Here is a 24,708-nt window from a genome sequence, read left to right as displayed (position 1 = left end):
TGTGTTTTTGTATATTTTAGGTTAACTAAGTGTAAAATTTTGGGGAGCTTTTTGTAGGGCAGGGTGAATAGCCCTGTCTGGTAAGACTCTGGCCTTTTGGTACTGCCTGTAATGCTGTTGCCTCAAGCTAAATCAACTTGTAAATTTAATAGTAGTTCTTTTCATTACATGAAATATAAACATGTCTAAAACTATTTTTCCATACATATGGCTCACATAATATGCTCTTTTCTACCTGTGATCGGGGTTGCAAATATGAACTTGTAAGATGATAGAGCATAATGTTTCATATAAAATTAAAAGTACACATCATTCCAGACTGTGCTTTAATAGGTTCACTGTAGGCCTATGTCTTGGAAAAGGTGGACTCCCTATTCAGTTTTGCTTGACTTCCTGACTCACCTTCAGCTGGTACTTTCATCTCCCCATTTCTGTGAAATGGGAACTGCAATGGATTTGATGAAAGGTGCAATAAAATAACTAGTTTAGAGTTTTTGACCAGCTAAAACTTTCCTGTTACTTTTTATACATGGGGTAACAGTGCTGTATTTTTTCTTTTTTGTTTGGATTTCAGAAATCCTTCATCACAGGAAAGGCTATGCCCTTTTTATTGAATGCCGCCTTAGCTGATGTATACCCAAGCTATCAATCTCAAATGGAATTGAAAACAGGCTATCTCACTCTTTCCTCCAGGCATTCCATTTTTGGAAGTTTATGGGCTCTGACCTTGTAGGTGCTGATTATTTTGAATAATTTATTACATGAAAAAGAAAATAAAAAATTCAGTCTTTTTTATTTAATTATTTTTGTCACTTCTGCTGCTTTTGAGATTTTTAGAGTTGCCAGTTCGCCTTGTTCATTTCACACTGCAGCTGCTGAAGCTTCTCTTTTGGCAGAATTCTCATTGTAGTAAAAGACAATTATCTGACGCATTTATCATTTTCACTCCCATTCCTGCTACTGTTGTTGCTTTAATTCATTTCATATTTATTTTCCTTCCCCAGTTTTATCCCTTTCCTTGAAGTCAGGTGAACCTGACAAATTAGCTTTTTCAACATCCAATTTATTGCTGTTGCAGAGTCTGATAGGTGCAGCTTTGATTGCTTTCCTGTTGTATGGCCAAGAATGAACACTTAGTTCAGTGGCATGCAGCCATTCTGAATTAGTGAGACCACTGTTATAAAATGATGCAGTAACTCCATGCCTTCATAACCCAAAAGTAAGATTTTTGTTTAAAACTACCTACTGTATTATGGTCTACTAAGTTTGTTATGTGTAAACATAAACAAGTGGTACAAAACATCTGTTTTAAAGGCAGAGCCTATTCTTTTCCATGTGGCAACTATTTCAGTGTGAGGAGTTTACTGTTTTAATTTTGGGCATATGATTTTCAGGATCTTATTTTTCTCAGTGTTTTTTTGTCCTAAAGCCTGGCTATATATATCCCAAGAATGAATCTACTGCTTTTTTCCCCCCTTGTTTTCTTAATTTGTTTCACAGATGCCTTGGGGGTCTGTACTTCACCTTTGTTGGGCTTTTTTTGGCAATGAAGCAAACAGTTTCTGGTTTTTTTGGACCTTGATATGAATAGAGGTCGTTTATATGTATAGATTTCTGCTTTCATAAGAGTTTTGCTGCAAGTCATCTAAACATAAATGATAAAATTCTTCTCTTTTTATGAGTGTTTGCATGCATCTCTTGCAAGCTGCTTGTAATTGTCAAAGGATGAAAACACAGATAAAAGTAAAAAAGGATAAAAACTAATGATCCTCTTTTCCTTCTACTTTCAGATAATTACCTAGGCTTCAAAATGGACTTGATGAAGAAGAGTCCCCCAGAACATTAATTTGAACAATAACTATTGCTGGTAAGTAAGTACTTCTGTTCCTTTGCGATGTTGCCTCCACTCGGACAAAAGCTAGATATGCACAAACTAGGTGAAGACCTGTGCTGCTTAAACAGTGGCTGAAAACTGCCCTTCTGTTCATAAATCCTTGTCTGCTGGAAGAAGCAAACTTTGCAAAAGAGAGGTCAGGTCTTTTGCTTTTATGCCAGATCACTGACAAAATTGGGTCAGACACCTATTTCATCTTTCTTTTCTCCTTATGCCCATTTCTCTCCTTTCTCCTCTTTGCTTCTCACCTCTAAAAAGATAAATTCTTTGATAGGTTCATTATGTATCCTCTGTCTTACATACAAAGCCCTTATTCTTTGGCAGCATTTTGGGCCCTTTTATCTCTATGGCAGATATACTGCATGTATTTCTTAAAGGTCATGAGTACTGTAGAAGTTGGGCACAGGCCCTGTTCTGTGAAGTTTATCTGAGACTTATAAGTAGCTAAGCTGTTGTGGCTGTAAACCATTGTGTGCTCTGGGATATTTTAGGTCCAGTGCTAGATTTTCTCAAATAGTGATGAGTATTAAAACCTTAATACTGCAGATTCTTATGTTTTTGAAGGTCTAAGCAAGTACCACAATACTTATTTAAATAAATAAATGTATCATAAAAAATAAATCTTAGAAGAATAGTAACTTTCTTCTGTTTGAGAAGTTGATTAAAGAATTGAACTTCACTGAAACGTGAATTCAGATATGAAAATGGAAACCAGGCATGTTAGGAAGTTATTCTTTTTAGATGCAACTGCAGAAAAGACTGTTAGGATTGATATTATTGGTTGTGGTAAAGATAAGGTTGTGAAAGCTTCTTGGATTAGACTACCAGCTCAAGCAAATTTACAGATGAGATGGTTTTACTGTTCACCCAACTGCAGGAATGGTTGTCAAGTTGTAGACATCTAAAGTACTCTCCATTATTATGACTTATTTATACAGTTACAACTCTTGAAGTACTTTTTCAGCTTAAGAATTTAATGAATAGTTTAATATAAAAAAATAAAAGTGGGATTTCAAATGGTGTGCTGAGGACTTCATGGCCAGGACGAAACAAAGAATAAGGTGGTAGCTTTCCAAACATCCAGTTTCCACTTAGTTTTCTGGAAACTGGGTTGTCTGTTGTAACTGCTTACTGCTGCTGAAAGAGGTTGTTTCCATTTCCTGAACCCCCTGTTCTTTCCCATATCTGACTCCTGCTGAAACCAGTGAACTGTTTTATCTCACAAACCCAGTAAAAACGTAGTTCTGTTTCTTGGTTTGTGGGTTGGATCAGCTAAGATAAGTGCAGAAAAGTGTTAAAGTGGTGCAAAGGAAGAAATGAGAATCTGAAGTCAGGAGCAAAGACTGGGGAAACAGCAGCCAAGCAGTGGATCTGTCCATCAGTTTGTGGTTAACACTTGTGTTACCACAATGTTAGACTGGAAATAGATGTTTTGTCTTTGGAGATTTGGTTTCTGTGAGAGTTATAGACTAGAACTGGCTAATCTTGCCACAGCCCTCCCAGCCCTTGCTGTTAGTAGGAGTGACCTGTTGATACTGAATATAAACAGTGATTCAGAGGTAAAACAGGATTAGCAGATAAATAGAAAATCTGTAATAGTTTTCCTCTCCACCCTCTGCCAAGCCCCATGTGAAATACCTGTGTGCTTCAGGCCCTGGGAATGAATGATAAGTATGTACGAAGAACTTGCATGACTTGTCTAAACCTCACTTTTTTCCAGAATTGGCTGGTTGAACTGAGAACCTGGATGCATGCATATAGGCTTGTTTATACTTAGTGTTTATACTTCGTTTTGTACTGTGTTCACACTACCTTCATTTCTCTGTAAGCTGTGGTGATGGTTGCATCTGTTGCAGAGATGCAGTCCTTCCTTTAGCAAGGGCAGATCTCAATGGTTAAGAACTGCATAAAACCTCTTTTTGCCTTTTCTGTTCAATTTGTGGAGGGTCATTAAGAGGATTTGTGCAGAGGATAAACTGTAGTGTCTGAAGCAGTAGTTAAGCCAGTGGTTTTGTATGCATTGCTCAACTCCTAAAGGAGATTGAGCAGTGGAGGTAAGCTGATTGGAGCTTACTATCTAGGTAAGATCTAGGTAATGCTCATAGGTTGAGGGAAGTAACTAAGTAATAGAGAGGAGGTGATAACCTTTTCTGTATTACTTTGTTATGCAGCCTATAGATTGCGTTGGATTCCTGTTTCCTTTCAGATTGCATAACAAACTCTGTTCAGAACTGTTTTCTGCTCTGAGAGTCCAGCTGGGAAAACCTCTATTTATTCCATTACCTATATAATATTTTTCTTGATACTTCTCACATGTAAAAACATTCCCATGATAGTCTATGTCTTCTTTTCTTTTTTTCCCTAATCATATTTCACACTTGATCTAATACATTCCATCTATGGACTGCAGTTTTGTAATTTATTAAAATAGAAGGATCAACAATTACATTCTAAACGACTTTCTTATCCTTTCTTGAGTATACTGCAAGTTACATTTTTCTGAGATAGGCTTTTGATGATAATCTTATCTCTTCAAAAAGCCTTTATATTGTGAGTTTTAAGGTTTATTGTAGGGCAGCTGAGATCTTGAATGGATTTTATGTATCTCTACATATCTAAATAGATAAACATATGATTCCTGATGGAAAAGGAAAATATCTTTTCAGAAGGGTATGTTGCTGATTTAGTCCTGTCCTTTTTATCATTGCTGTTAGCCATCCTTCTGTGTTTCTGGAGTACCTCCTGTGTTTCTTGCTTACTACTTTCCCCCACATCTGAGGATCAACAAAATCTGTTTCTTGCTCTAACATTCAGCTTCAGTTCACTGTTTTATTCTGGCAGTCATTTAGCTGGGATTCTTGTTTAAAAGCTGGCTTACTCCTAGGCTGGCTTTCTGAAATGTATTCTTTTTTAAAAGTGTGTTCTATATAAGTCAGTTCTGATGCAGCAGCACAAACAGCAGTCTTTCATGTCCTTTTTTCCTTCTTAAGAAAAGAGATTACTAATGTATCCATTGACTTGCATGTTTACTGCAGTGAAAAATGGTACCAGCTACAAGACTGCAGGGACACTGGATGATTGGATTAGAATTTAACATGAACCAACAAATTAGAATGATCTATGAAACATGGGATACAAGTCAGTAAGGGCAAGTTTAAAATACTGCTTTTAAATTAAAGAAAAAAGGCAAATACAGAATAAGGAATGGTTGGGAGTTCTGAAGTAAAAGATTGAGAGTTAAGAGCTGACCTTAAGACAACAGCACCATAGACAGAAAAACGTTCAAAAAATGTAACATCACAACAGAATAAATAAATGGAAGCACTGTGATAAAACACTGTGTAAATCCCTCTGCTCAATTTAGGGTAGAAATGAAGTCAACAAGCTCATTGTGTCAGATTTGGAACTGTGCACTTAATACGTGAGCACACATTTAAGTTACTTCACCAAGTTGGAGACTCCAGAAGTCAATAGTACTGATGATCAGGACACTGAATCCAAGACCTACAAGGAGAGGTTGAAAAAGTCAAGGCTAATTTAATAAAGAGAGGATGTGCTGCTGCTAGAGGTCTTTTGGAGCACTACAAACCTAATAAGCTTATGTTTTTACCGGTGGAGATTGATGCTGTGTGCCTAGTGAAACTCTGCAGTAGACTGGGAATAGCATATGTCTCTGGAAGCTCTAAAAACATCGTAAGACACACAAGTATGTGTGAGCTCATCTTAGAGGAGAGGTGTGGTCTAATAAACTTCTGATAACCTTATTACATTTTATGATTTAATGTCTAGTTTGTAGTTGGGTTTTTTCCTTCCTCCCACACTCCGCACTGGCTTTCTCTTGTGAGTGGAGCATGAAGGGAACAGCTTTTTGCAAATGGTGCTCAGAAACAGCATAGAATCTCTTTCTGCATATTACAGTAAGTTTGTTATTTTTACAAGTTTTTAGCTGAAATATTTTTTCCAGTTGACCAAATTACCGTTGACGTTCAATACACGTAATTTTAAGCTTAAATAGTCCAAATGTAAGAGAAGGCTGCATGGAGACCTCATAACAGCCTTCCAGTATCTGAAAGATAAAACGATGCTGGGGAGTGACTCTTCATTAGGGACTGAAGTGATAGGACAAGGGATAACGGGTTAAAACTTAAACAGGGGAAGTTCAGGTTAGATATAAGGAGGAAGTTTTTTACTGTGAGGGTGGTGCAGCACTGGCTCAGGTTGCTCAGGGAAGAGGTGAATGCTCCATCCTCACAGTGTTTAAGGCCAGGTTGGGTGGAGTCTTGGGTGACATGGTTTAGTGTGAGGTGTCCCTGCCCAGGGGTTTGGAATTATATGGTCTTAAGATCCTTTCCGAACCTAACTATTCTATGATTTTAAATCTAAAACAGTGGCTGTAAATCTGGCAGAACTAAAGATGATAACCTGCTGGATATGATTTGGATATAAATTAGTAATATTTTTATAATGCCTGGAAAATCAAATTTTAGATGTAATTGATAATCTATTTTTAATGTCTGAGATAAGACTTTTAGACTAAACTAAATCTAAGTGTTGACAAATTATTTAAGGAGACAGTATCAGAGGAAATAGCCAGGCAAGGTGTGTATTTTGTCTGGAATACATTTCCTGCTTCACAAATTCCTGCAGTTAAATAGGCAAGCAACTATGTCACAGGTATTTTTAATATGGAATACAGAGAGTTGGTATAGCCAATTCTGATGAAAGTATCTGTGAGTTATAGTTTTTTATCTAATAACGTCATTTTAAATAAAATGATAGTCTGAAGGTGTAAGTCTTGCCTGCTATTTGTTGTTTATTAGAAAAAATTGTAGCTGTCAAGGAGAAGAACAGGATGTGGCTCAATGCCAAGGCTACATCTACAATACAGACATATTCCACAGTTGTTTTGACTTTGCTTTTTTTAAATGATGTAATCATATTACACTGATACTTTGGTACTTTGTTGTGTCTGTGTTTGGATTATATTAAATGGTGTCTGAAAACACTTGAGAATTTGGCAGAACCTGTTCTGGAAGGAAAAATCTTCATTTAATTGTTTTGGACTTCAGTCTGAGGGATTTCTGGTGACCTCTTTTGTTTCTAGACAAACATTGAAATAACCCAAGTGTAAAGGGAGTGAGAATAATGAGATGCTTTGCCAGTATATAGAAAAAAAAACGATCAGGCCACAGGTTAATTATAGGGTGATTCACTTGAACTTGATCCTAATGATACTGTCTTTTAATCAGATTGATTTTTTCCTAAGGAATTTGTTGTAACTCATGTTAACTGTATTAAAATTGGTTAATGAATCCAAAAACCTGTCACTAGACAGGAAACTTTCAAACCCTAAGGAGAGTTCCTTTAAGGCTGCATGGCAGGGGGTTCTTGGTCATTGTCTTTGCTAACTCTGGGGGAGAATATATCACTCCTAATAAACCTGTAAAAGTTGCAGTTTTAAGGATCCAGTAATTTTAATGGTAAAAAGAGATCAGTAACTGTTAAATTGCTTGGCAAGTGGAACTTTGAAGAAGTTGAAGATTAGCAGTTGACGTCATCTACCTGGACTTGTGCAAAGCATATGACACTGACCTGCACAACATCCTTGTCTCTAAATTGGAGAGACATCAGTTTGATAGGTGGACCACTCAGTGGATAAAGAACTGGCTGGATGGCCGCACGCAAAGAGTTGTGGTCAAGGGGTCAATGTCTGGCTGGAGACCAGTAACAAGTGGTGTCCCTCAGGGATTGGTGCTGGGACCAGTCTTGCTCAACATCTTTGTCAGTGACATAACAGTGGGATTGAGTGCGCCCTCAGCAAGTTTGCCGATGACACCAAGCTGTGTGGTTCTGTTGATACACTGGAGGGAAGGAATGCCATCCAGAGGGACCATGACACATTTGTGAGGTGGGCTGATGCCAACCTCATGAAGTTTAACCATGACAAGTGCGAAGTCCTACACCTGGGTCGGAGCAATCCCAGGCACAGCTACAGGTTGGGCAAAAAGGAAATTCAGAGCAGCCCTGCAGAGAAGGACTTGGGGGTGTTGGTTGATGAGAAAATGAACATGAGCTGGCTTCATTGTGCACTCCATCCCTGGCCGGTATTCAAGACCAGGTTGGACAGAACCTTGGGTGCCATGGTGTTAGTGTGAGGTGTCCCTGCTCATGGCAGGGATTTGGAACCAGATGGTGTTAAGGTCTTTTGCAACCCTAACTATTCTACGATTCTATGATTCTATATGTTGTATTTGAATAGAGGCAAGTATGTGATCCAGGTCTAGAGACTAATATTGTAGATTGCACTTACAGGTTAGAGGATCTGTTTTAGAATAAAACCGACGGATAGGAGGGATGTAGGGTAGGTGATGTTACTGCTGTATGCAACTGTAATGGACTCTGGTGGGTATATGATGATCAGGTTGGATGTCTAGTCTTCAGAAATAACCTTAGGAATTAGGAAAGGATTTAGGAAAGAGCTAGAAGAACCAGTCAGATTCTGGGAAAGTGAATGTCATTTTAGAGATTTAAGGAGCCTGTTTCTACATTTGTATTTTCAGTCACTCAACAGCTCATTCTGCAATTTTTTGTTATCTGTAAGCTATGATGAATGGTATGTAGCTCTCTTGAGGGTGGTGACAAACCACCCCTGAAACAAACTGATCTAATTTGGAGAGATTCTCATAGGAGAAATGTAATAGTACTTGTGTTCCCCTCACTCACTTCATCTTGTTAATATGAAAAAATAAATCTGTGCTTTCTGTCATTGGCCTTTGGTTGAGGTATCAGATACCTGGAAGACTGACTTTGTTTAGGAAAAGGGAAGACAAAGCTGAAGAAATGATTTTCTGAGCTTTCTGGTAAAAAGGCTACTGGGCAAACAGAGATGGGAGGCACGATTTGTTAGAGGTAGCACATTCAGCAGAATGTCTACATTAGATGGAAAAAAGGAAGAAGGATTGCCATTGGCTTTGAAGATGGAACTGAGACCACGTTGTATTGCACAGGGAACAAACATGTTAGAGTATTACAGGGGAATTCCAGTTCCATTCTGGCACCAACTCCTGTCAGCAGGTTACCAACATACTCTTACCAAAGTCAGCATATTACTGGTAACGCTTCTGTCACAAATGCTTTATACAATGTGTTACAATAACAGGAATTTTAAACTCTGTGAAATCCATCCTTGTCTTAAGGCATTGCCAGCTCATTTTCAGCCAGTCAACTGCGTATTTAGTCTTCTTATGCCGTCCTTGTGTCACTCCTTTCCCCTCTTTAAACACTGTGTAGAATTTTACCTATCACGCTACTGGCAGAATCCTTCAGAATGATTATTGGCATTGCAATTCTGCCACTGAGTATGTGCCTTTCCAAGAAAAAATGCTAAAGTTTTCACAAAGTCCTATATTTAAAAGACTGCTTTTTGCACCTTTCTGCCGAACCATGTTAATAATGGTGGTATTCTCTTATTTAACCATAGAAACGTACTGCTTTCCCTTTTATGGTTAAGATTGGCTTAGGAAGGCAGAACTGCTATGTCTCTTTCCTCTTGATTGAACACATTTTAGAAATGCCATTGTCTTAAAGTGTTCTTCTTTCCTGCATGTTACAGTTGCAGTGTTGTGCAGAAGGTCATGTTTTTAGTGGCTCTTTAGATGTAATGATAGCTATTTACTCTGTATTTCCCTTCAAGTCGATGATGTGGGGACTGATAGTCTGGGATTGTAAACTTCCAGAGAGCAATCATTCCATTTTGTGCCATTGTCAAATCACTTTGATTTTGTTGTCAGTGGTGTTATGTGATAGTTGCTTGGCATGAATGTAATCTGAAGGGTGTGAGGAGATTGCTGATTGTCCTGTTAACTGTAAGTGAATGATCTTGTAACTTGGTACTTTTTTCTCATAGACCCAAAAGTACCCCTTCGGCACTATGCAGCTGGTCAATGAATGCTTGCAGCAGTTGGTGATTTTTGTGCACCGTCTGTATTGCGTAGCCCTTCTTCTCGATTATTTTGTCTTCATTTCAGTGTAATTTTGGTGATTGTTGAAGTCAAATAAATATGGAAAAATTATGTATGCTATTGTTGTGTGTGCATAACTCATCTGGGAAGACGTAATGTTTCTTCTGGAGGATGATAGAATGAAAACTGGTGTGGTGAACCACAAGTATTTGAAAAAGGGGATGCTAAAAAGCCACAAATTGAGTTGTGAGAAGTGGACTCCTAGCTTTCTGTAATTCCTTGAATGCTGTGATTAGCATCCCACAGAGCACTGTAAAGCAATACATTAATCATATCTTGGGCAGCGATAAAGAAGGCTCTGGAATGTCAACAGTGTTGTGCACCTTTCTGTGGTTACAAGACTTGCTGAAGAGCAGCCAGAATATGTGAAAAGTGTGTGTGCTCTGATGTGCCCTTATTTGCAGCAGCATGACAACTGATGCTTTCTGAAGAAAACTTTTTCTAGTTTAGCAATACTATTAGAATAGGTTCTAAAGTTATTTTGCTCTAAATATTTTAAGGTGTTTGAGTTTCTCTGTTACTAAATCATTTAGGCTTGTGTTAACATCCAGATTAAAGATGCTAATGTTAATTTTGTTTTACTGGTTCCATTCAAACAATTAGTCTAGTTGTTTTCAGCCTGCTGTTCTCCATGTTTTTGTACCATTTATAATGTGGCTTCCTGTTTTTCCTGGAATATCCCGGAAAACTAATTTGCATATACCTGGAATTTCTGTTTTTCAATTCATAATTATTGCTATTAACTAATACATAGTTCTTACAAATTTCATATCCTAACAATTTTTGTGATGAACCCGAATTACTGAGCTCTTTTGGAGAGTAAAAGTCAATTAATGCTGATACTTCTGAAGTTATTTTGCAAAACCTGAAAATTCATTCTACATCAGCTCTTCACAATATATTTGAGTGGTGCATTTTTGAACACTGCTTCTGTTCTGAAGCCTACCCTTTGCATAAAAAACTGGTGTCATTGAATGTGCTCTGAACATACCACAAAATCACTAAGTTGGGAAAAATTAAACTCATCCCTGTTTTTTTCAACTAGTGGCTTATATTTAGTTTTGGCTGTTGAGCATAACAGCATTATTCCAGGGCATGTTGCTAGAATGACTGATGTAAAATAATCTCTGGGTCTGGGAGCATTTTACAACAAGCTATATTAGAGTGGATTATTATTTTGATGCCTTACTACAGCAAGGAGCATAATACAAGGCAAGGTCAAGAGAAAGTTAAAATCTAGCTCTGCTCAGCAATTTAGTGGGATGCAATTCACACATTCTAATGGCTTCAGACAGTAGCTTAATAATGTACACTCTCCACCCCTCTCTCTGCTTTTATTTCTTAAATGTGCCTTTTTTGAGGAATAATCTTTCAGGTCAGAACTCTGCAAATCCCTCAAATATGGCAGTTCTTGAGGGTTTTCCCTGTTTGCCTTATGTCGGATTGCTTATTGCCTGCATTTAATTTATTTAGGTTAGGTTCAGGTTAGATACAAGGAGGAAGTTCTTTACTGTGAGGGTGATGAGGCGCTGGAACAGGTTGCCCAAAGCAGTGATAAATGCTCCGTCCCTGGGCAGTGTTCAAGGCCAGGCTGGACAGAGCCTTGGGCAACATGGTCTAGTGTGAGGTGTCCCTGCTCATGGCAGGGGTTGGAACTGGATGATCTTATGGTCTTTCCAACTCAAATCATTCTATGGTTCTATTCCTTTGCATCAACATCTTCATAATTTAGTAATGGTTGTAAACATATCATAGTGTAGGCCAAATATAATCAGTAGGTTCTATGTGATTTCCTGAAATATATGGATTTTCTCCAGCTCAGCATGTACTGAGATTCAAAACAGGCAGTAAGGAAGCATCAGAAGTTAAGTGGTAATTGATACAAAACTAATCAGAACTTTGTTGCTGTTTAGAACTTCCATGCAGGTATGCTTCTTTGAAGTCTCTGTGTACACACTAAGTCATTGCAGATACTTCTGTCAGTGTTTTGTATTTCAACAGGATCTCAATCTGGCCATTTCTTTAGTGAAATATAATGCATGTAATGTGTCCATATGCATGCAGGAAAGGCATGTGTTGATTTTTTTTCCTTACATTTTTAATCTGTATTCTTTCAGCAGGGATATTTACAAACACCTTTTCCTGTTTTCTTTTTTCTACACACCTGCAGTTGTGGGATGTTGGTTTTTTTTTGTTTTTTTTTTTTTTTTTTTTTCTGAAATGCAATTTATTCTTTTATTCTGCTTAATGCTGTACCTTCCTTTGAATTTAATCTAATTCCTGGGCTGTTGTGGTGAGTAATCAAGTGTTTCTTTCATGCAGAAAGATTGTTGTGCTTATGAATTGATTATCTCTCTCCAGCAGCCAAGTTGCTCAGAGTGAGTACTTGTTCAGAGTTCTTCAAGGCAAGAAGAGTTTTGCCGTTTTGTTGCCTCTGTTCCTCTGGACCAGTTTGTGCAGTCAAAGTGTAGAAAGAGTTTTAGGTTTTTCTGTTGCATGTGGTTTGTTTTGCTTTTCATCTTTCCCTACCTGTCATTTAGTTACACAAGGTTAAGAAATGAAATTCCTTATATATTCTTTTATAATGAATAAAACATACATTTTTCCTAAGCAAGCAGGGAAGACAAGTTATTTTGTAATAAGCTAAGAACTAGGTCATTGGGATATCTTATTTTTTGGTATCAAATCAGAGAATTATTTTGGAATAATTTTTGGTAGAACTGGTTGCAGTGCGAAGTGTTTGGGGGACCCTAGTTTTTCTTTCTCTATTGTTAGAAGTAGTTGATCCCTAGTCCTTCATTTTATTACTGATAATGGCTTCCTGAACATTTTTAAATGATATTCATTTCTAGAATCATAAGAACTATGAATATGTAAAGAATGTTTTGATGGTTTGTGGTTGTAATGATTTCTTGGGTTTCATGCCTTTTTATTTACATCCTAATGTTTAGTGTGCTTGGTCTGTAATATACTTTTTTGTCAAGCAGAGAAAACCTGGGAGAATGGGGCAGAAACAGAGCAAGCATAAGATTTAAGACAGTAAAATGCCCCAAACCAACAAGCTTACAAAGAAGCCAACTGACAAAAATCCCCAACAGAACAAAAGCCAAATGAAATTGAAATAAGCTTCTGCTAAACTGTTCCAAAAGCCTCTATTGCATGTGGAAAACAGAACTGTGAAATGATGGTCTACACTGCTTCCTGGTAATATGCTTCTTTCACAGGATATAGCTTTATCTTTGTTGGTTATAGTTCTGTAATAGACCAAATCCTATTCATATGTATAAACAGAACTAACTTTGTTGTGTTACTATTGCTTATATTGCTTTCTGTCCAGAAAAATAGAAAGTGATTTATTCAATAGAACCTTATTTTAAAAGAATTTCAAAGTTGGTCTTTGAGGCAAAACGTGTAATTTAACTTCCGTACCAAGCAAATCTGGAGAAACTAAAAAAAAAGAGTTATTGGATATTTAATCATGCCAAGTGCAAGGTCCTACACCTGGGTCGGAGCAATCCCAGGCACAGCTACAGGTTGGGCAGAGAAGAGATTCAGAGCAGCCCTGCGGAGGACTTGGGGTGTTGGTCAATGAGAAAATGAGCATGAGCCAGCTTCAGTGTGTGCTCACACCCCAGAAAGCAACTGTATCCTGGGCTGCATCAAAAGGAGTGTGACCAGCAGGTCAAAGGTGATCCTGCCCCTCTACTCTGCTCTCATGAGACCTCACCTGGAGCATTGTGTGCAGTTCTGGTGTCCTCAACATAAAAAGGACATGGAACTGTTGGAACAAGTCCAGAGGAGGCCATGAGGATGATCAGGGACTGGAGCACCTCCTGTATGAAGACAGGCTGAGAAAGTTGGGTCTGTTCAGCCTGGAGAAGAGAAGGCTGCATGGAGACTGCCTAGCGGCTTCCAGTATCTGAAGGGGGCCTACAGGGATGCTGGTGAGGGACTCTTCATTAGGGACTGTAGTGACAGGACAAGGGGTAATGGGTTCAAACTTAAACAGGGGAAGTTTAGATTGGATATAAGGAAGAAGTTCTTTACTGTAAGGGTGCTGAGGCACTGGAATGGGTTGCCCAGGGAGGTTGTGAATGCTCCATTCCTGGCAGTGTTCAAGGCCGGTTGGATGAAACCTTGGGTGATATGGTGTAGTGTGAGGTGTCCCTGCCCATGCAGGGGGGGTGGAACTAGATGGTCTTAAGATCCTTTCCAACCCTAACTATTCTATGATTCTGTATGTGTTTAAGTATGGGATATTGAAGAAGAGCCAATATAGACATGACCTGAGCAATAAACTATAATTGAATTGCCTGGTTTGGGCAAAGCTCTTGAACAAGCACTTTTAGAAAAATGCAGGTCTGCTGGGAAAAGTGAAACAGTCTTTTTTGTCAATTTGCAACTCTGTAAAGGAATAGAAAAACAGGAATATGTGGTTATTTTTCATTATAGAAACAGCTTAGTGCAAGGATTCATTTTTCATGCTCAAGGGCCTGTGTTGGCTCATGTAGTTCATCAAAGAATAAATTATCCAGAAAGCAGAATCTCATGCTCTGTTGTATAGAATCCCTATAGGAAACTTTACCATTATATTTGGTTCTAAATAGTTTTGACTTGATGGTTACATTTAAAGCGTCATTTTTGTGCACTTCTCTAACGTAGATTAGGAGTGAAGAAAGTTAGAAATGATACAGGTTGAGATTTGGGATGAGGTCTTCCTATGGTCTTCCTGTGGTCATTGTAGGAAATGACCTGTGCTGGTAACATTTAATGAAGATACAGATTTGTGTAACTCAGTACAAGCTTTTTTGAATTCTATGTGAAAACACTAAAAAAATATTTTACAGTCCATAAATATAAAACTGAATTTGGTAGTACAGAAGTATTTGCACACACCTTCTCCCTTCCTCCTCAGTTCTATATTTGACAGATTCTCTTTTATATGCATTTAAATAGCAACAAGCAAATTTTCAATTTAGTTCCATTTGCTGTGGTTTAGGTTTAACATATATCAAAACACTGCTTTAGGTTCATTTCTGGTTCATGGAAAACTTAAGGTTTTGTGGTGAGTTTTTTAGATGGAGATAAATTCAACTCACTGCATTAAAGGCATAACTCAAAAGAATGGCCTTGAATGTTTCCATTTTCTTGGTTATGATCTTAATATGCATTGCTGGAATAAAAGAACTGTAATGCACAATTTTTGTTGTTGCTGTTTATTGCACATATAATTTTCTTTTATGTATTATAATACAAATATTCTAATGATATTTTTTAAAGCCTGTTCTGGCTTTTGATAACACATAAATGTTTTTATACTTGTGCATAACTGAGTTTCTTTAAAAACTTGTCATTATTTAGTAATCTGAAACAAATGAAAACTTCCTATTTGTAAATTGGGGTTTCAGTACACCATTGTTTTTGCTATCGTCAGGAATCCCTTTTCAGTTTGGAAAATGTTAACAGAACCATTAAAAGCAAATCAGGGCAGTGGGTTTTTGAAAGTTATTGGAGTTGAGTTTTTGATCACTAAATGCTATTTTAAATTTTGTCTACCATCACCACTATGAATAGCATGGTATAATGGTATCTTTAAAATACAGATTCTTGTGTATGACTGAAATAAAGATCCAAAAACTCAGGGTTTTCTGGATTTATAAGAACTGGATCTGAAATCTTTTATTTTTCTCTCTCGAGGCATCTGGGCAAATCACAGTGAGGTAAACTCAGTGTATGTAATTTCCCTTCCATCCATTATTGCATAGAGCATTTTTCATAGAGAAACTTTCATGGTTTAAAAAGAAGAAGCCAAGAAATAGTGACTTTGAAAGAAAGTGTGAGTGTTCTTTTTGCCATACAATGTGTTTAAGTAGATAAAGGGAAAGGCTAAGATTCTATTCCAAATAAATGCAATGGCAGCTACTAATAGTCTTAAAGTCATTTGTGTGGAATTAATTTACACCTGAAAAGGTGGCATAAGAAACTAGAAAACTGGTTTTAGCGAAACAAATTATTCACATTAGTATTCCATTTCTTTTCAAGTTGATGCCTTTATGAAAACAGATGTATGTGGTCCAAGTTTATGCAAGTCTGAATAAACTGAGCAGAAGAGGCAGAGTGGGAATTGCATCTGAGATACTGTAACAAAACGCTTAGATATTTTGAATCTGATGTCTTTACAAGTTGATGTTTATGACATTAGAAGATTGAGAACAAGGTCATAAAATATGATTCAGTTAGAATTTTGATTGTGTCTTTATAAAGTCTGTATCTGCAGAGGGCAAAAGCTGTTGTAGAACTGGTATATCTGAAAACTTCAATCTTTAGAATGGATCCCAGTGCTTATTATGTTGGTAGTACTGTTAAAATTGCAGAGATGCATGAAGAGTGGGGAGAAAATCAGTTACCACTTCGTCAGTGTTATTTGTCTACTGAACAGTTTCTGTTTCTTTATGGACTGCACTTCTGGGATATTTGAACAGCATACATTAAGAATTTTTAGATTCTAAAGCATATAGTGTTCCCTGAACTTTGAAAACAAATTTTAGTGTCTTAATCTATTTTTTCTCCCCAGCAGACTTCAAATGTAATGCTTTATGATTACTTAAATTTTGAATGAAGCCTGTGGGTTTTGATGTTTTGGCAGTCTCAATCTTTTACTCTATATAACATGATTACAAAAATCAGGCACTATTGCACTGAGAATGTGATGTGTGTAATCTGTGGTTCCTGCCCCTGGTAAGTGAATTTAATAAATAGTTTATTTATTGACATCACACAAAAGCATTTAAATAGAAAAGGAAATATGAATAGGTCTTCTGCAAGTTGGTGACTGAATATCATTCTGAAAAGATAAGAAATAACTCAGACCAGTTAAAATGTGTGAAATCACATTTCAGAGGTAGTCAGGGATTCTGCTTTGTTAGTTTCTGAGAACACTTGTTATAGTAATTGAAGCTGACACTTCAGTTATGTATAGATGCTTCTGTGAATGCCAGTTGCAGGATTGGGATCTAAGTTAGGGGTGCAAAGCAGGAACAATAAATCCTTTGAATATAGGAGGACTGAATGAAGCCAGTAGCAGCATGTTACAGCCTGTGAGCTCAGTTTTATTTATTACACCATTTTGAAAAGAGTAGTCTCCTATGCAGGCTTTACTATTTAAGAATAGGAAATGTACACATGAAATGGTGTGATTTGTAAATTAAAACATGAATACATAGTGCTCATAAGCACAGGTCTCATTAGGATATAAAAAAAATCACATAAAAATAGGTTTAGCTCTTGTAAGTCAAGAGGCCAACTTATCCATCCTTCCTGCTCAAACATGACATCAATTTGAATGTATGCTGATTTTATTGTGATGAGCAGAAGTGTTTGATGTATCTGCAAGGGACTGCATGCCTACAGAAAGAACATTTTGAAGCTGACCATAGGAACTTTTTAGGAAGAAACAGCAATGTTTCAAGCACTCAGTATATTTTCTGTAGTACTTAATGTTCTCAGATTGTTTCTGTGTTTCAAATGATATTTTTTTTGGAAACTACTAATTGGAAATAAACAATTATAAATTTTCCTTGATTTTGTTTCCTGAATAGCCTGCTTTTTGGAGCCCATAAGTGTGTTTGTCCCAGTAACGCCCTATTATTTCACAGAAGAGCATAGTAATTACATAGTATTTGCAAAATGAATCATTGAGATTTTTCAATCAATTTGCTATGATGAATCTCTAATTAGAGCAAAGTTGTCAGACAAAATGCTTCTTGTAAGTATCAGGGCTCACAGGGAACAAACTAGTACAAATAAGCCATTTTATAACTACAGGTAAGTTATTTTTTGTGTTTTATTTCACCATCCAAACAACTTTCATAATGTTTCTTCTGTAGAAATGCTTAGGCTGTAGGATGTCCCCTCATCTTCATTTGTTTTTACAAAGCTGCATTCTGGCTTCTTTCTTTCTATGGTTTGCTGCTGCTTTTATGGAAAAGAATAATGCGAAAGAAATTGTTACAACAATTTCTAACTTTGGTGCTTCAGAAGTTCATGATCATTATATTTGCTGTTTCGAAGACTCTTGATAATTGTACCAAAACTGTATCAAAATGGACTGAATTCTATGGCAGTGTTGATTTACTGTATTTTGCTGCAATTTCTTTCAGTTTTGTTTTTCACCTATCTAGATTATCATAGTCATTGCTGAAAAATCTGTGTAGGATCTAAACAGAAAAAGTCAGTTGTAAAATAAACTTAATTTCAGGTTTTGTCTGAAAAGATTTCCTGTCCTTCTGTAATGCCAGTAGCAGTTATCTGTGGAAGGAGTGGAAGCAAGCTGCCATGCTCCTTCTAGCTTACCCTCTGAGCTTCCAGAAACTGGGTCCTTCTAAGACAGGGAAAAGTATAATATCCATGGGTGTAGTTTTCTAGCAAGAATATTTAAGTCTATTTTTTAACATACCTGTTTAAAAAAAGACCCCAAACCCCCACATTTTAATGACAGTGAGTTTCACGATGTAATAGTGCCTTCTGGAAATCCAAATGTGTTACATCAACCAGATCTTCCTTAATTTCATGCTAATTTAATTGTTCATAAAATTTAGCCACCTTCTGAGTGATGAATTCCCTCACAAAACCAGTGCTGATTACTTCCCAGTACCTGGTGTTTATCCATGTGCCTGTTACTTCTGATGTGTATTGTAGTTTCCTATTATTAACTGATACAGCAGTTGTATTTACTGATCTGTTGTTTCTCAGGTCTTAGAGCCGTTTTGAAAAACTGATGGTCATATTCTCTCTCGTTGTTATGGAATCTTAAGCGATAAGATACTGTGAAACTCTTCATGTTTTTGTGTTAGTTGAGTTACATTAGGATAGGTATGTGGACCTCGCAGTTTATTCCTCGTGATTTGTTTTTGGTCCTTTTACTGTCATTTTAAGCTTCAAAAATTCTTCGGTCATCTTTGTGAAGAAAGATTTCAATGTAGGGATCAATTTCAGTTCCTTTCTACTAACTGCTAATGTATGTACTTAATTTAGCTTTCCTCCTGTGGTCCTGTATTTAAGTTGTTCTGTTACAACTGAAACTTCATTTGGCCCTACAGAATCTCTGACATGTCCTTTAGTTCTGTTGTGCTTTTAAAAAGTTTTGCTGTAGCTTTTATGCATAAGAGAATTCGCTCCTCAAGAATTTCATGCTACCAATTTAGTATCTTCCAATTAAGCTTCACAGTTACCTCTCTGCTTGGTTTAATACATGTCAGTGGGAGCAAAATATGGGTCATTATGATCTTTTATAAAGCAATTTAAGTTGTACTCCAAGGAGTTCTTTTCTGCTATGTTCTGTGTTGTTTCTGGGAGTGGGTGTGGAGTTGAAGTCTCCAGCTCCTTCCCAGCATTTTCTCAAAGACTTTCTAGCTTCCTTATAAAATCCTCTGTCTTTGCACTTAGCAGCCAGGTCAGCATAGAGAGCCTTCAATAGCATTAAACAGCTTGTTATCTTAAAAGGGTGGTATTTTAATGCCTCACAGTTATAACCTGCCTTCTTCTGTCGTTTAGAATCCCTGTCATCAAAAAGTTAACCCCCATTTAAGAATAATGTTGGTATCATCTACTATCAGATTTATGAAACCATTTCTGCCTCAAAATTTTCTTCTTTCTCATTGCCCCTTGACTTGTGAGCGGAAGATGGAGTTGCTTGAGGTCTTTAAAAGTCTGTTCAGTGCATCTCTCTGTCTGAAATCTTCTGATAATGGCAAAAGCAACTTCAAAAACTAATACTTCAGTTCTGAATGCCTCAGGGTAGATAATCATAGAATCATAGAAAGTTATGGTTGGAAAGGACTTTAAGATCATCTAGTTCCAATGCCTCCTGCCTTGGGCAGGGAAGCCTCACCACTAGACCCTTTCCCATTTCTTTGGGCAACCTGTGCTAGTGCCTCACCCTCACAGTACAGAAGTTCCTTACATCTAACCTGAACTTCCCCTTTTACAGTTTAAACCCATTACCCCTTGTCTTACTGCTACAGTCCCTGATTAAGAGTATCTACATAATGTTTGAGACGTTAGTTTTAATTATAAGTCTGTAATTTCCAACTGGAGGTAGTAAACTGATTTTATTGTTTTCTTGATTGATAGTTGTGGGGGATTTTTCTCTTCCTGTGGAGCTGAACTCTTTTGCCATCCCGACTCCCCTTTACCTTTCTCAGTTGTTATTTCCTGAGATTCATTTTGCTGAAACAAGATTCCATCAGACTGGCACTGGATTTATTACCTGTGGCTGGGCTTTAGCCAGACTCTTTCAAGAGTGAGAGCAAGGCTGTGACTTCCACAAGGGGCTGCTCAGCACCACGGAGAGCTCCGCCTCATGCTATGATTGCTAGACTTAGACTGAACTGTTCAGGAATAAAGGAAGTTTAGGGGAAGGGCTAAAATCCCCCTTACACTGAAAGTATGAACAAGAAGATAATAGCTGGTATAAAAGGGTGGGAAAAGCCTAACTTGCCAGTTCCAGGAATTGTAATACTACTAGAGGACTGCTAAACATAGGAGCAGCTGGCCATGATATGGTCACATCCTTATTAAAGTGTTTACTGCAACAGAAAACACCGTTTTTTCTCCCAAATATATGCAATAATTCTATTAAATTAATGGCTTTGTGGATAGTATTGCAAGCTTGTCTAGGAAATAGAAAAACATGTGATTGTAGGTTTTTTTCCTAGTGTTTGGCCTTTCAAAAAACAATATTTCAAATCCTGCATTATATTCCTTATTACTAGTCTGAAATACAGGAATGGGATTTCACTAGAATTACATGTGAGAAAATACACGAATTTAGCCTTTAATTCCTTTTTTACTATGTAATATTCACATTGTTTTAATTATGGACTTTATATGAAAAAATTAATTGATCTTACCTTTTAGAATGTTCATTTTATAGAATATTCTTTGTTAAAAAAATTCAAGCAACTTCCTTTTGTTTCTGTTGATAAATAGAAACACACATGAATACTCGTACAGACACACACACAACTCCAGCCTTGCATAATAAAGAAAATAGCTCACAGTGAAGGCTGATAAACACACCATGGCTTGACAGCAAATTTATGAATTAGTGATAGTGGTAAATAAATATGGAAATTATGATCAACAGTGTAATCTTAACGCTTGACATAAAAGGAGTTAAACAAAAAGCTAATGCATTTAAAGATGTTTTAAACTCAGGAAGTTTTAAACTTGTCAGTCATTTTGCTTAATATGTCATACCAGTTTTAAGAGGAAAAGCTGTTGGCAGCTTTATGTGAGGTTTTGTCTTGCAACTTTGACAATCCTGTTTTATTCATAGCCTTAGTACTGTACAAAGCACTTAGAGTTTTTCAGTTCCTTCATTTTTAAATAAAAGAATAGATCTTAGATCAGCAGTTCACTTGAGCTGTGGTGATGGTGAAGATCAGATACAGGAAGCAATCAAGTTTTGGTGGCATGGAGCTCTGTGAAAGCTGTAAATTGGTGTAAATTAGACAGCATGAACCTATATGCTAATGCACATAAATTGATTCCCATACTTGAATTAGCCCATTAGATCTCTTTATTGTGCTTTGTAGTGTGTAAAGTAGAGAGTGCCAAAGTGTCTTAAAGTAGAAGTTTTTTATCTATGAAAACAGAATAGTGTATAAAAGAAAATTAAGGTGCCAAGGGGAATTTTTACAGGTTATGATATATATATATATATTGTGGCATAGTGGAATTAAAATTAAGGCAAATACTTCCTTGTTGTATAGCAAGATCAGTATTTACAATATTCAGTAAAATTTGTCTTGTTCTAATAAAAGCACTGCAGAAAACACAGTTCAATTTAAATTAGAAAATGGTGATACAAAGTGAGTATGATTATTTAGATAATGAACACTTCAGACATTCTTTCTCTAATGGGGCCCACTCAAAACTGTATTCTGGCATTTCTGTTACTAGGTTGTCAAATCACCCAGTCTCCAAGCCTCCCATCTGTGACAAGGAAGGCTTTTAGCTCAGTTCTGTGACACTATTTTTCGTTCCCAGCTACTGAATACTATATAGCCTTGACTATACTTTGTGTTTGCAAATAACATAGTCCTGGTTGCAAATAGCATTCCAGTTTTCTTATGGCTGCAAAGTGTCATACATTTTTTTCGTAAGTATTACAAACTCAGCAGTTCTGTTCTGCTTGTTTTTCATCTTGATTTATAAAGATCCAGCTGAGTGGTGAACAGGTTGATGATATCTTCTTGGTTATTAGATTTTTGAATGTTGCTTTGATGCCAGCCAGAAGAAGAAAGACCTGATCTTGCTTCTGATGTTTGTAGCCGTTAAGAAATGACATGGATAAGCTGGTTGAAAAGAAGATTTATTGGAGAGCTTCAGCACCAAGAAGAATGGGAAGATCAAATATTAGCTAGAGGTTGTCCATCTTTTTTTGTCCCACTCAGAAGTGGCAGCCGTGCTTTGGTCCCAGAAAAGCAGTGAAACAAACGCACTTGTATGTCTGATTCTAATAAATTTGGATTCTGGTGCAAAACTAATGGAACAAAGTAACATTTTAGCCTGGGGGTGGGGAAACATCTCTACTTTGTGATTTCTGGGCTCTGCAACCACATGAAGTAGGAAAGTTGTTACCTTTATGTGTTCTAAGTGATGTTAACAAATCAGCAGTTTTCTTTAAGCTTCTAGTAAGTTCAGCTTGACTTAAAGAGAAATGTCTGATAAAATTTGGAAAGCTTAATTTTAAACCAGCTCTTTTGTGGGTTTTAGGGAAAAAAAAAATTGGCCATTGTATCTGAAAGGTTGTCTAAATGATTAGCAAGATCAGTAAGTATGTTTGAATACATTTTAACTAGGTCGTGCCAAAGTGCTTTGGTGTCTATTCTTTTAGAGAAGTGATGGTAAATCTGTAGCTTATGTGCACTTTAAATGCAACTCGCATTTTAGAATCACACAATGTGTCCAGTAGTGGGGTCACGCTGATGCAGCAACTGTTGGTTAATGGAAAACTCCAGCTCCTGGACCAAGTCAGCCAGTAGCAGTGACTTTTGGCAGGATATTCCACCAAGTCTTGCTCAGGGAAGATTCTGAGCACTCTGTCTTTTCGGACTATGTGATATGCTATGTGGATATTGACCATGTTAAGATTTTGGTATGTGGCTTGAAGGACTAAGGAGATTAGCCTTCTCTGTTCCTTATTACTGATCTCCAGAAGTATTTCTCAGAATTAGAGGTATTAAGTTTGGTGCTCTCATAAGATCATAATAAGTTCTAAATTCTTTTAAGAAAGGGACATGCTATTTCTGTTCATCAGCTGTCATCTAATGCAGGGCAGAAAGCACAATTCTTTTCAACCTCTTGATTGAACTACTACTTTTTGTAAGAATTTTGGTGCTTCAATTTAAAGGGAATGTGAGACCAAGAATCCATTACCTCATTAAATTGTCTGTTTCAATGGCCAGTTCCTTTAGCTGTTAGACACTTACAGGTTTAAGGATTCCTTTCCCTCTCATGAGCTGAATTTATCTAGGTTAAACTCCTAATCGCTGGATTTTGTTATTCCTTGCAAGTGTAAGAAGCAATGCAATGTCAGAAATCCTTTCTTTTTTAACATAAATTATGTCCTGCTGTCTTCCATACTCTGTTCTTTTACTACATTGGTTCTACAGATTTCCACTGTTCTGTTTTCTTTTGGAATGAGATTTCTACAAGGGCTAGCAGTAGATAATTAACTTACTACTCTGGAGGAAGATCATGCTTGATGTTAGAGTTGATGCTTGAATTTGTATTATCTGTTCCTGACTGTGGCTATATTAGATTAGGGTTTCATGGAGTCAATACAGTAAGTAAATGAGGATAAATAAACCTTCACTCTTACGTAATTGGACCGTTTGTTTGCCAAGGTAATTTTTCTCTTTTGATTAGTCCATATAAGACAAAAGGTGACATCACTTTACTGTGTTTCTGGTTAATATCTTAATAGTTAAAAGGGACTGCAAAGCTGAAGACTGTTTTCTCCATTGCTTGTTAAAATGAGTCCATGTAGTCCATGGAGGAGTATATTGTTTTTGCAGTTAATTCTTTTATCTTTCCAAAAGTAAAAATCACCAGTCACTTTTTGTCTAAGTGTTTGACAGGAAAGCTTGCATGTATTTGACAAGTAAGCTGCTCTTTGCCTTTCAAGATGCAATTCCCTCTTTTGTTTAAAATTGCTTCAGATGTCAAAAAAAGAGAAAATATTGTACCTTTTTTCAAGCTTTTTAATGTAATGCCACAAAAATTGTAAGCATTGTATTTATTACCCTATCTAAAACAAAGGAGTGCTTAGTATTTGTAAATACCATGTGTTCGTATTGTTGACATAAGTCTTTTATCAGTTTTAAAACGTTCTTGCTTCTGATTTGGTCTTGGCTCCTGTGAAGGTGTTCCAAGATCAGTGCTCTGTGTTTACCTTCAGTAAAAACCCAAGTTCTGTGGGTTTGTGTCTCTTTGAACCATTGGATGTGCATCATTTTGAGGATGTTTGGTCTGTGATAGTGAAATCGCTTAAATTGTGGGTTGTTTTTTAGTCTTTTTTTCCCCTGATCTCTCACCAGAAGCTATATGGTTAAAGTATGATCAGTAGTAATACTTAACTACTTAACTTTGCTCTCCATTGCTTTTTCTTTTTAGTGGAAATAAATTTAATAACTGCAGGGGCATAAGACCCTTCATTGGCCATTATTTTGATGTGTTTCTGCCTAGGCTTTTTCCTTATAAAATAGCTCCTGAAGGGAGACTAAA

At 36.9% G+C, this 24,708-nt stretch overlaps 1 protein-coding gene across 4 annotated transcripts in view; it reads left to right on the top strand.

The window, feature by feature from the left end:
• The window catches only part of FUT8 (fucosyltransferase 8), a 123,268-nt gene that overhangs the window by 22,943 nt on the left and 75,617 nt on the right, over positions 1-24,708 (top strand). For all 4 annotated transcript variants that reach the window (XM_034062221.1, XM_034062223.1, XM_034062219.1 and 1 more), the window contains exon 2: positions 1,791-1,867. The gene's annotated coding sequence lies outside the window, so the exon portion shown is untranslated. The remainder of the gene's footprint in view (positions 1-1,790; positions 1,868-24,708) is intronic.

The sequence above is a fragment of the Melopsittacus undulatus genome, chromosome 4, assembly GCF_012275295.1.
Source record: "Melopsittacus undulatus isolate bMelUnd1 chromosome 4, bMelUnd1.mat.Z, whole genome shotgun sequence".
Taxonomy (NCBI): domain Eukaryota; kingdom Metazoa; phylum Chordata; class Aves; order Psittaciformes; family Psittaculidae; genus Melopsittacus; species Melopsittacus undulatus.
Note: the sequence above shows the minus strand (reverse complement) of the source record. Positions and strands in the feature narration are given on the sequence as shown.